Source organism: Aquarana catesbeiana, linkage group LG10, assembly GCF_042186555.1.
Source record: "Aquarana catesbeiana isolate 2022-GZ linkage group LG10, ASM4218655v1, whole genome shotgun sequence".
Taxonomy (NCBI): Eukaryota; Metazoa; Chordata; class Amphibia; order Anura; family Ranidae; genus Aquarana; species Aquarana catesbeiana.
The window spans coordinates 27191617-27204656 of NC_133333.1; positions in this window are offsets into that span (position 1 = coordinate 27191617).

Below are 13040 nucleotides of genomic sequence, written 5' to 3' on the forward strand. Positions count from 1 at the left end.
TTATATGTGATACAAACATGTAAGTGAGATAATAGCACAAACTCCAATCATAATAAATGTGAATAATTTATATAGTGTACTAATGTAGTGACTGCACTACACCCAAAAGTCCACATTGAGCAGAATGATGAAATGCAGTCCAATTAGGTTTGTGATCCAATGCACATGGGAAGAATTCCTGACATTACTGGGAACCTTCAAGTGGGGAAATAGAAGCAAACACCACCACCGTGAAAGAGGGAGGAGGCATACAGGATGGTATTGACTTGGCGGGGCGTATACCACCCAAGTCAACAAGGCTTATTGGGTTCAAACCACCCAATGGGGGACAGCAGGTCCTGGAACTCGGTCATTTTACATTTTATTATGGTCACTTGATAGTGTGATAGATGGAATTTCTCTGTCCACTGAGATCCTAAAAGATAAAAGCAGAGTGAAATCAAATGTTCAGTATCTAAAAGAAAAGTAGTGGCATAGCCTAATTTTAAAAATGTTATTTTTAAATTTGAATAGAGTGTGGGAAGGGTTAATATTACTGTCAGGTTCTTATATCTGTCTGACTCCATTAGGGGGGTTTTCCTTCATTTTCTGTCCATGTTACTCCAGTACAAAAAATAATAATAATTGGGAACAGTTTTCGCTGGGATAGGAAGGCACAGACAGCAACACTGTCCAGTCAACTAAAAATATATTTTTCTTCTGTGTGTTACATTAAAGAGATTTCCAAAAATTTTCAACATATGGCTCATATGGAGTGAGTTGAGTTTGCTGACTGAAGAAAAATACCAGGTACGTTTGGATATGTACAGTATCTCACAAAAATGAGTACACCCCTCACATTTTTGTAAATATTTTATTCTATCTTTTCATGTGACAACACTGAAGAAATGACACTTTGCTACAATGTAAAGTAGTGAGTGTACAGCTTGTATAACCCCTTCCCGCTGACCGTATGCACATATGCGTACTCGGCTTTCCGGGGTTATACCGGGATGATGCCCGCAGCTGCAGGCATCATCCCGGTACCGTTGTTTACAGCGGGCGATCGGCTACCCGAGTATAACAACCGATGCGGCTAAAAGCCGCTCGGTTGTTATACCGGAGGAGCGGGAGGGGACATCCCCCCTCCCGCCGCCGCCTCCCACCGCTGTTACCGGGCCTCCTGTGCGATCAGGAGGCCCGGTGTCCAATCGGGTACCTTCGGCGGCTGGGGGCGGGCTGGAACGAAGCTGTGGGCGGCTTCATTCCAGCCCTCGGGTTGTAAACGCAGAAGCGACGTCATGACGTCACTTCCCGTTTACTCGGCTGCCAATGGCGCCGAATTTAAAAAAGTACACAGTATTCAGAATCGCCGTTTTCGGCGATCTGAATACTTTGAAGTGTAAAGAAGGGATGGGGGGTCTTCCCTCCATAAAGAGTACCTGTCACCACCTATTACTGTCACAAGGTTTACATTCCTTGTGACAGCAATAAAAGTAAAAAAAAAAAAAAAAATTTTTAAAACACAATTTTATAAAGTAAAAATAAAATAAAATTAAAAAAAAAAAATGTTTAAGTGCCCCTGTCCCCGCGAGCTCGCGCAGCGAAGAAAACGCATACGGAAGTCGCGCCCGCATATGTAAACGGTGTTCAAATCACACATGTGAGGTATCGCCGCGATCGTCAGAGCGAGAGCAATAATTCTAGCCCTAGACCTCCTCTGTAACTCAAACCTGGTAACCGTAAAAAAATTTTAAAGCGTCGCCTATGGAAATTCATAGGTACTGTAGTTTGTCGCCATTCCACGAGTGCGTGCAATTATAAAGGGTGACATGTTTAGTATCTATTTACTCGGCATAACATCATTTTTCACATTATACAAAAAAATTGGGGTAACTTTACTGTTTGTATTTTTTAAAATTCATGAAAGTGTCCCTTTTCCAAAAATTTGCGTTTAAAACACCGCTGCACAAATACCGTGGCACCTCCTGATAAAGAACTCACTAAGGATCTGAAAAAAAGCATTGTTGCTCTACATAAAGATGGCCTAGGCCAGTGATGGCGAACCTTGGCACCCCAGATGTTTTGGAACTACATTTCCCATGATGCTCAACTATACTGCAGAGTGCATGAGCATCATGGGAAATGTAGTTCCAAAACATCTGGGGTGCCAAGGTTCGCCATCACTGGCCTAGGCTATAAGAAGATTGGCAAGACCCTGAAACTGAGCTGCAGAACGATGGCCAAGACCATACAGCGGTTTAACAGGACGGGTTCCACTCAGAACAGGCCTCGCCATGGTCGACAAAAGAAGATGAGTGCACGTGCTCAGCGTCATATCCAGAGGTTGTCTTTGGGAAATAGACGAATCAGTGCTGCCAGCATTGCTGCAGGGGTTGAAGGGGTGGGGGGTTAGCCTGTCAGGTCTCAGACCATATGCCACACACTACATCAAATTGGTCTGCATGGCTGTCATCCCAGAAGGAAGCCTCTTCTAAAGATGATGCACAAGAAAGTCCGGAAACAGTTTGCTGTAGACAAGTGGGTTAAGGAAGGACATGGATTACTGGATCTATGTCCTGCAGTCTGATGAGACCAAGATAAACTTATTTAGTTCAGATGGTGTCAAGCTTGTGTGACGGCAACCAGGTGAGGAGTACAAAGACAAGTGTGTCTTGTCTACAGTCAAGCATGATGGTGGGAGTGTCATGGTCTGGGGCTGCATGAGTGCTACCGGCACTGGGGAGCTACAGTTCATTGAGGGAACCATGAATGCCAACATGTACTGTGACATACTGAAGCAGAGCATGATCCCCTCCCTTCAGAGATGACCTCTGCCTTGCTAAAGAAGCTGAGGCTAAAGGTGATGGACTTGCCAAGAATGTCTCCAGACCTAAACCCTATTGAGCATCTGTGGGGCATCCTCAAATGGAGGGTGGAGGGGCGCAAGGTCTCTAACATCCACCAGCTCCGTGATGTCATCATGGAGGAGTGGAAGAGGACTCCAGTGACAACCTGTGAAGTTCTGGTGAACTCCATGCCCAAGAGGGTTAAGGCAGTGCTGGAAAATAATGGTGGCCACACAAAATGTTGACACTTTGGGCCCAATTTGGACATTTTCACTTAGGGGTGTACTCACTTTTGTTGCCAGTGGTTTAGACATCAATGGTTGTGTGTTGAGTTATTTTGAGGGGACAGCAAATTTACACTTTTATACAAGCTGTACACTCACTACTTTACATTGTAGCAAAGTGTCATTTCTTCAGTGTTGTAACATGAAAAGATATAATAAAATGTTTACAAAAATGTGAGGGGTGTACTTACTTTTGTGAGATACTTTACACTATATTGTCAAATAAATATATTGGGACGCCTGCCCTTACACACACATAAACTTTAATGGCACCCCAGTCTTAGTCCGTAGGGTCTAATATTATGTTAGCCCACCCTTTGCAGCTATAACAGCTTCCACTCTAACTGTAAAGGCTGCCTATAAGGTTTAGTAATGTGTTCATGGGAATGTTTGACCATTCTTCCAAAAGCGCATTTGTGAAGTCAGGCACTGATGTTAGACGAGAAGGCCTGGCTCGCTGTCTCCACTCTAATTCATCCCAAAGGTGTTCTATTGGGTTAAGGTCAGGACTCTGTACAGGTCAGTCAAATTCCTCCACCCCAAACCCGCTCATTCATATCTTTATGGACCTTGCTTTGTGCACTGGTGCGCAGTCATGTTGAAACAGGAAGGGGTCATCCCCTAACTGTTCCCACAAAGTTGGGAGCATGAAATTGTCTGAAATGTTTTGGTATGCTGACACCTATGAGTTCCCTTCACTGGAACTAAGGGGCCAAGCACAACCCCTGAAAAACAACCCCACACCATAATCCTCCCTCCACCAAATGATTTGGACAAGTGCGCAAAGCAAGGTCCATAAAGACATGGATGAGCAAGTTTGGGATGGAGGAACTTGACTGGCCTGTACAAAGTCCTGACCTCAACCTGATAGAACACCTTTGAGATGAAGGTCAGGCCTTCTCGTCCAACATCAGTGTCTGACCTCACAAATGCGCTTCTGGAAGAATGGTCAAACATTTCCATAGACACACTCCTAAACTTTGTGAACCGCCTTCAGAAGAGTTGAAGCTGTTATAGCTGCCAAGGGTGGGCCAACTCAATATTGAACCCTAAGGACAAAGACTGGGATGTCATTAAAGTTCATGTGCATGTAAAGGCAGGCATCTCAATAATTTTGACAATTTAGTGTAGATGCATATATCTCATTCCCCTTCTTACCTGTGGATGAGCTGGTGCTTAGTGATTTGCTCTAGTTTAACCCATAAGCTGAGCAAGCAAAATCGATCAAGTTCTTTATCCATGCTAAACAGTGCTGATAGTGAAATCTCCCCTACTGTCTATTGTATTATTATAGCCAGCACCTACCGCTGTCAAAATACCCAAGCCTATGGCTGTATCTGATTGGCTGCAGCCCCTGTTCAGTCTACATGTTTAAGCTGGGCTACTTTAATTTTCAGATCCAAGGATGTCAGGCAAAACTGGCAACAGGGTCATCCATGGTTCAAATTTTTGCTTGTTTTATCAGGAACCAGCAGAAATTAGCTCCATGTATTACCAGTTTAAGTCGTGGCATTCAAATTGAACATCAAGGGGCCAAAGGAAGGGTAAGCGTGCAGCGGATGGCCATCATTAAAGTTAATCTGTTTGTTTTAGGAAAAACACAACTAGTTTTAACACGTGATTAACAAATTCATAGCAATGCCCATGTGATCATACCTGATATACAGATTCGGCTTTATTTTGATCATCAAGTTCATAAACATGGCTTCCACTTCCTAGAAATATATAACAACATTATGTAAAACATTCACCTGCTCATTTCCAAACACTTTCTCTAGTTAACATTTTTGTATGAGATATGGCAAAGAATCGCTAAATAGGTGATATGAGTAAATCAATTAAAAAAAAGATAGCAAACAGGGGTTTGACTGCAGATTTGGAGTCCATTAGCAAAATTTCAATAGAGCCTCCTGGTAGCCTCTCTGGTGGCATTTTGCAGTGATAACTGGGATAAGAGTGTATTGATCTTAACAAAAAAGATATGTAAATCAAGTACTGATAGAAGAAAAGGGGTTATCATTGTCAGTAAAGTACAAGGGACCTGTGCTGAGGATAAAAGAGAAATAGTGCATAGAATTAAAGTGATTGTAACCAATATATTTTTTTAAATAACAAACATGTTATACTTATGTACTTGCTCTGTGAGAGAGATGGAAAAGGAGAGAAATGAAAGAAGGGAAGAGAGGGAGGGTGGAAAGAGGTGGGGGACAGAGAGGGAGGGAGGGTGAGAGAGAGGGATGGTGAGAGGAAGGGGTGTTGAGAGTGAGAGAGAGAGAGGGGGTGAGCAGGAGGGATGTTAAGAGAGGTGGGGGGAGAGAAGAGGGTGCGAGATAGAGGGGGGTGAGAAGGAGGGATGTTAAGAGAGGTGGGGTGAGAGAGCGAGGGGGTGAGAGAGAGAGGGGGTGTAAGAATGAGTGGTAAGAAAGAGGGGGTGAGAGAGAGAGGGGGAGAGAGAGCGGGGGGTGAGAGAGCGCGGGGGGTGAGAGAGAGAGAGAGAGGGGTGGGAGAGAGGGGGTGAGAGAGGGGGTAAGAGAGAGAGAGAGAGAGGGGTGAGAGAGAGGGAGTGAGAAAGTGGGGGAGAGAGGGGGGTGAGAGAGAGAGGGGTGGGAGAGAGGGGTGAGAGAGGGGGTGTGAGAGAGGGGGTGAGAGAGGGGGTGAGAGAAATAGGAGGGGTTAGAGAGAGAGAGGGGGGCTCCTCTAACCCCCATACTACACCAGGAGACTCTTCCAACCCCCCCAGAAAAACACTACACCGGGCTCTCACTTTCCCATAGCCCACCAGCTCCTTTTTGCCAGCTATGTATAGCAAAGCTGCCAAGGCATGATCACAGCCCGAGACTCTGACCTGCTCTGCCAATTGAGCTACATCTGAGATTGGAGGCTGCAGCCACCACCACCTCCTGCTTCCACTTTACTCCCCTTTCACCAAACTGTCAGTCCAGGGCCACTCCTGGTGACACCCCTCTGGTGGGTGTCACTCGGGTGTGGTCTGCACCCCTGTAGAAATGCCACTGCTTCTCTGCAGTCCTCGTAGTGTCCCTTCTGCCTGTGGGTGTCCCCGCCCCGCCTGTAAAATGTTACCCAGAGCAAACGTCTTGTTTGCTTCACAGTAGATACATCCCTGCTCCTGAGCCCTGCTCTGTGAGTCCATAGGCTTGACCCTGCTCCCTCCTCAGTGGCTGTGATTGACAAGATCCAAAACCATAATGCATAAACATTATATACATAGACTTTCAACAATGGCCAGCAGGCTTAGAAGGGCTAAAAAAATATGTTTTTGGATAAGCCAGCCCCCTCTCTCTAAAAAAAAAAGAGGGCATAGAGCAACCATAATGTCAGTGCATTAGAAACTGCTATTGGGAGAATATAGGTGCAGCGGGCAATGTGCACAGGGAAGAAATTAGCATTATTGCCTACAAACAAAAAAAGGGATTTGAAAATAATAAAAGAAACACATAGAAAATGCATTGACTTTGGCAGACACCAGGGTGTGGACATCAGGAAAATTGCAGGTTCCATTTAAATAATTTATTAACATAATTTTTTTTCAGCTGAAGATACAGTAAATTAAAATTGTTCATACTTGTTGGTTTCTTCTCCTTTTGTCTCTTAATGAAGCAGTAAAGTCCCAATGCAACCAGGAGTACAAAAATTACATTGCCGGATACTATCCAAGCAATCACACTATAACTCATAAATCTGGAAACTATAGAAAATAGTTAAAAAAAAATAGATAAATAAATGAATAGACACACAAATGCTTATGAATACATGAATTAGTGCAGTGTTTCTCAACCTTTTTTCAGTCAAGGCACCCTATAAAATTATACAAAATCTCGAAGTACCCCAATCGAAAATGTAAAAAGCTAAACCAAAAGTTTTATATAACACAGCAACATCCACACACGGGATACCCAATGTTACAGAGAATGTATTCTTTCAAAGCAAATACACCTTTGAGCAATGGCGTCTGACATCCCCCTTATCAACCAATGTCGTCATTGATTGTTAAGACACCGGTGGCTGGGAGGTTGTACTGGTGCACAATGAAAACCAGTGGCATTGTGAAACTAAAAGGCAGGCCTGATCCACCTACTGGCTTGTATACAATTTTTGGGCAATTTTTTTATATTTTGCCAAGGCACCCCAGGGTGCTTGGGCACTGTGGTTGAAAAAGGCTGAATAAATGAATAGGGAATTGAAGAAAACAGCTGAACGGCCGCACTCTGAATAACATCTTTTATTCGTGGTAAAACAGTGTAGAAGATCTAAAATCTCTTACATCATGCTGATGAAAGGTACAGACAGGCTAAAGCGTTTCACATCAATATAGATGCTTAGACATATGATTAAGCATCTATATTGATGTGAAACGCATAAGCCTGTCTGTACCTTTGTGTATATTTATAGTATATTTATAGTATGTTAATGGGTATAGCATGTATTTACCTGATTTATTGGTTTTACCAAATGAATAACCTGTAGGCATAGGTATAAAAGCAAAATGTCAATACAATGTATTCTACCATTGTAACCAATTGATTTGTAAGTTAACAGTGCATTTTAACCAAATATATATTTTTTAATTTTCTTCAACAAGCAATAATCACTGGACAAAAAAAAATGAAAATAAATATGAATATCAAGTGTAAAATATAAAACCAATGCATTATTAATATCATTATTATTATTTCAGTAAAACCGGTGACCATAAATATCCATAACAGTATAGAAGTATTCTAAAGCTTACATTATTGTTTTAAATTTTTTTAATATGTGATAAAAAATTGGTGACTATAAATATCCATAAAAGTAATTCAGTATTCTAAAACCTATATTCTTGCTATTATTATTGTTATTTTATTTATTTAAAGTAGTTGTAAAGGCAGAAGGTTTTTTATCTTAATGCAATCTATGCATTACGATAAAAAACCTTGTGTGTGTAGCAGCCCCCCCTAATTTCTTACCTGAGCCCCATCTCTCTCCAGCCATCCACGAATGTCTAAGCCATCTGGGACACTCCTCCTGATTGGCTGAGACACAGCAGTGGCGCCATTGGCTTCCGTGGCTGTCAATTAATGTCAGTTAGCCAATCAGGGGAGAGAGTGGGCGGGGCCGGGTCGGGCCTCCGTGTTTGAATGGACACACAGAGCTGTGACTCGGCTTGGGTGCCCCCATAGGAAGCTGCTGACTGTGGGGGCACTCGATAGGAGGGAGGGGCCAGGAGCAGCAAAGAAGAACCCAAGAAGAGAAGGAGGGGGAGGTAAGTATAACATGTTTGTTATTTGTTTTGTTTTGTTTTTTTAACCAAGACTTTACAATCACTTTAATGTATGAAGGTAAAAAAAAACACTTTTGTGTTCTGCTTTCTCCCCCTCTGATACTTTCCTGGGCCTGATCTCAATTCAGTGATGTGCACAAGAACAAAGGCTCTCCTGATTCTCTTCCTCCTCATTCTTTCATTGGCTCCCGCTGCTGTCAATCACAGCAGTGAGGAGAGAGGGGGTGAGGCTAAGCCTTGCTCTGTGCGTCCATGGACACACAGAGCAGGGCTTTGCCCCTCCCCCTCTGTGTCTATGGACACACAGAGCAAGGCTTTGCCCCTCCCACTCTGTGTCCATGGACACACAGAGCAAGGCTGTGCCCCTCCCCCTCTGTGTCCGTGGACACACAGAGCATGGCTTTGTCCCACCCCCCTCTGTGTCTATGGACACACAGAGTGGGCTCAAGATCGAGCATGCACGAGTGAACCAAGAGTAAGCGTCTTGCTATGGGGGCACTCAGCAGCGGAGAGGGGCCAGGAGCGCTGCTGGAGGACCCCAAAAGAGGAGTTCCGGGTCTACACTGTGCAAAACCATTCGACAGAGCAGGTAAGAATAACATGTTTGTTATTTTAATAAAATAACAGAGCCTTTAATATCACTTTAAGTATTCTAAAACCTAAATTGTTATTATTATTATTATTATTATTTGGGGTATAATGTATAAAGCATGTGTTGAAAACAAGGTTGAACAATATAGATACATTTGAAAAATAAATAGATAAATACAATATTGCCCAACAAAAAAAAATATGTTTTTTAACCCTTTACAGCTGACTGACTAATCTGATGGTCTGTTAGTAAATAAACCTTTGTGATCGCTGTGATTGGCTGTGATAGTAATCATACCATAATGATGTGACCATAATCAGGAATCAATTAGAGGAGTTCCACTTGTTAATGGACCAACACTGTGCCCCTTGGAACTAGGAGCATTAACTTCCATGGGCTCCTCTTTCCAAAATCTAGCAAAGATTTATATTTTTTTTATCATGCTGGCGAACGTTAATCTATAGATTGTGGACAGGAACCAGTTAATCCCAACAAATTAAGAATGTAATGCATCCATTAATTTTCAAATAAATGCAGTGCTATACCCGCTTATCAGCCGCATCACTTAGACGTATGGCGGAAAGGCAGCTCACCTGGATCATGTACCTAGTACGTGATCCAGTACTTCTGGGTAAGGGGGTGCACGCGCGCCGCCAGAGCCACGGCTGTTGTGTGATTAGACACAGCACAAGCCGATCAGGGGGTGCCAGCCAATGGATGTCCACTGATCGGCGAGCAGAGACACAGAACAGAGCACTGCCTATCTAAACAAGGCAGAGCTCTCTTCTCTCAGCAGGGATCTGATGGATTTTCTCTCCCTGCAAGGGAAAGAAAATCCAACAGATCCCTTAGTAAAAACAGCACACAAAACATTGGTTAGGCACACATTTAACCCTTTGATCCCTTTGATTACTGGTATAAAATAAATAAATAAAAATTCCAGTATATATCCGTAGATTGCAGACGCTATAATTTTGCACAAACCAATCAATATACGCTTATTGGGGGTTTTTTTTACCAAAAATATGTAGCAGAATACATATTGGCCTAAATTTATAAAGAAATTCGATTTTTTTTTTTTTTAATTTTGGATATGTTTTATAGCAGAAGTTAAAAAAAATGTTTTTTTTTTTTTTTTAAATTGTCAGTCTTATTTTGTTTATAGCACAAAAAATAAAAAAACCCACAGCTGATCAAATACCACCATAACGCAGTGCCATATCACAAAAAAATGGTCTGGTAATGAAGGGGGATAAATCTTCCGGGGTCAAGTGAATACAGTATATCTTATGTATGAAAAAATTACAGGGTTAGTTAAAAATTATGATGGTCATTTAGAATCTGGTTGACCTTCACAGTTGTTATTCCCATGTTGTACTAAATTTCATATCCAAGTCAAAATTCTTTACCTGCTGGATATATTCGAATACTTCTTGCCATTGCTCCAAACTGGTTCCATGCTAAGCACCTGTATGTGCCTGGACTGGTCACATTTAGAAATAGTCTTTTGGTATGCGAATATTCGAAAACAGCATCTTCTCTTAACCAGATGGCGGTGGAAAGGATGTAGCTATTTACAATACAATTTAAAGTCACCGATTCCCCTCTGTTTAGAATTAAGGAATCATCTAGCGAACTTCCTGGAGAACAAAAGGAAAACAAAAATATACAAAAAAAGAATACACATGACTTCCTTTGCCATAATATAGGGCTGCACCAATACCGTTCTTTTTACCGGCAAGTATAGGTATCGATACTTTGGGTCAAGTACTTGCCAATATCGAGTACCGATACCTTTGTGGTGTGATTTGAGCCCATACAAACTGAATCGGCTCAAATCCCACTGCAAAGAATTGCATTCCATTTGAACAGAAATGTGGTACAATTCCTGTCCGGTTCCCCGCTCCTGTGTGAACCCTGGCTGAAGTCACTATTGCATGGGCTCAAAATGTATCGCAAAGGATTTTGGTATCAGAGCATTTGCATGAGTACTCATGCAAATACTCGGTATCGGCACCAGTATCGGTATCAGTGCAACCCTACCATAATACATATTTACAGTATTTGGGAAAATTATGGTATATTTCTGCATCTGAAAGTAACTTAAAACATAATTTAAAGCAGGCCTTCAATCCCAAAAAGAAGTTTTTATCCTTGAAACCACCTGTTCCTCTGCAGTATAATTGGGCCTATTTTTTAATCCATGTTAATTTCCAGGTAGGCTAGTGGGCAGGACTGATGAACGTCATCAGTGACCAGCTGGCTAAATCCAGCAGAGGTATCTTGACTCCAGGTGACATCAGAGAGAAAGATAGCAATGTGGGACCCAAGCTGCCTGATCAATGGGTAGCAGCATAACAATACTGTATTTGCAGGTCAGGCATTTATCTGAACTGAGAGCAATCCTGGATAACAGGTAAGAAGTAAAAAAAAAAAAAGCTGGCCTGCACCCTCACAAGTGGCTTGGTACTGGTTGGTCTGATGTCCCCGGTTCAGGCTTGCATAGTTGCCCTATTCTTTAATTTTTGGGGTGGTGGTACCCTGGCGGCACAGCCTGGCACACGTGGGTCCTTCTACTAGAATCCTAATTATACGCACATACATTTAGTATTTATCTCATCTAGAGCAATGTGATGCGGATACCTGTGGAGTAAAGGAGAATACATCACCCACTATGAGATACATCTCCTAATCAGCCACCCCTCTCCATGTATATCTACCACATCCTACAGACTTTCTTTTACTTTCCAAGGCTCTGTTGAAGAGGCAACACCTAGAAACGCGTTAGCCTACCTTGATCATTTGCCCTTGTATGGGCATAGCTAATTTTTAATGAATATCTTGTAACCTAGTTTGTATGAATTCGTAGTAATTTCTTTGTACTCATCTATCTTGTTTATGAATAAACAAATTCACTTTGATTAATGCGTTAGCTCACGCGCCTTCCATCCCCTCATTTCCACTCAGCCTTTGCGGCAACCGCTCTCCCCATGTGGGGGCTGCTCTGGACTCTTCTCTGGCCTGGGCATACGCGGCAAGTTCCGTGATTTTCCTTCTTGTTTGCGCTCCAGTTTGAAGCACAGGCAATGGCCAAATGCGTGTCGGCAGCGCAATGATGCGGGACGTGACTCCGCCCATCCTGGGCAGACTCACAACGCTCACCATGGTGCCGAGGGACCCATGATGGAGATTTTCTTGGTGCAGTGTATATACCTGCAAATCCATCATACTGACAGCTGTTTTCAATTGCTAGACAGGGGATTGGATGACTGATCATCGTATCTGTGTATTTATACCCCACCTGGTGTAGCCAAATGGTAAGCACCAAGCTGGAAAGAGGAGCTCTTTGTTACACTCAAGCACTTGAGGCACAGGAATAACAGGTAGATTCTTCTACTCTGTTACTATATGTTAATAGTTGCATGCCCTTTGGAGGCACGCAGCCATCTCTTCATATCTAACATGACAGCGGCTGTGGGACCGCTGATTATCCAGCTGCCAGCCTTATAATACACCAGTAGGAGTTTTCACTTACCAGTCACGTGCAATAACCTCCCAAACTTTGGGTTTTCCCCAGAAAAGTAATAGAGGGGAAATCTTCCAATGGGGGCCTGGGGAGTTCTGGTGACCTGTGGGTCCCCTTTATCTGCAGGAATTTACTTTCACTTCCTATTTTGGCTATGGGACAGGAAGTGAAAGGAAACATCCCCAATGGGACACAGATGACAACAAATACACTTTACAGTGGTTATAACTCTCCCTTGCTCTATACAAAATAAAAATAAAAATGTCTATAGTTCTACTTTAAATACAAATACCTGCCTTGTTGAAACGTGATAAATGGGTTTTTAAAGCAGAATTCAAGTTTTTATTTTAATGCAAATTAAAAAATTGTGCAATCATGCACACTTGCAAAACTATGTATCCTGTGGATTTTCCAAAAGGTCTCCCACCTCCTATTAGCTTCAGCTCTGCTAGCTTCACAGCTTAGAAGTCGTAGGATTTCCTCACCACTCTCTTAGTATGTCATTATAGCCACATTTGTATGTTATAAC